General features: G+C 35.5%; 1 protein-coding gene across 5 annotated transcripts in view; it reads right to left on the bottom strand.

The window, feature by feature from the left end:
• The window catches only part of LOC118749585, a 119,185-nt gene that overhangs the window by 67,671 nt on the left and 51,128 nt on the right, over positions 1–386 (bottom strand). The window lies entirely within an intron of this gene.

The raw sequence follows: 386 nt of genomic DNA, 5'->3' as shown, positions 1-386 counted from the left end.
TAAATAAATCCCGAAGGATAAACTTTTGAAAATGGCAAAAATTCAGGACTTAAAGATTGAGGAACTCAAACAGGAGTTGGAGAAGCGAAATTTAGCAACCTCCGGAAGAAAAGTGGAGTTACTATCACGGCTGCGAGAGGCTATGGAAGCATCGACGTGGACAAATACGACTTCCAGGGTAAACTTGACGATGCATCCGCAAAGGATGAACAGAAGGATGAGGCCGCTTGTTCGTCGAAGGATATTTATTTATTTATTTATTTATTTATTTATTCAAGTCTATGAAATACAGGTTTCTTACAGACTACGAGCTATATGTAACAAACAACGTAAAAACTTAACAATATATTACAAAACTGTATTCAATATGTTAATAAGTTCATACT

This window comes from Rhagoletis pomonella, unplaced genomic scaffold (assembly GCF_013731165.1).
Source record: "Rhagoletis pomonella isolate Grant_MI unplaced genomic scaffold, Rhpom_1.0 Rhpom_scaffold_00021, whole genome shotgun sequence".
In the NCBI taxonomy this organism is placed as follows: Eukaryota; Metazoa; Arthropoda; class Insecta; order Diptera; family Tephritidae; genus Rhagoletis; species Rhagoletis pomonella.
This window is presented reverse-complemented; position numbering and strand designations above follow the sequence as displayed.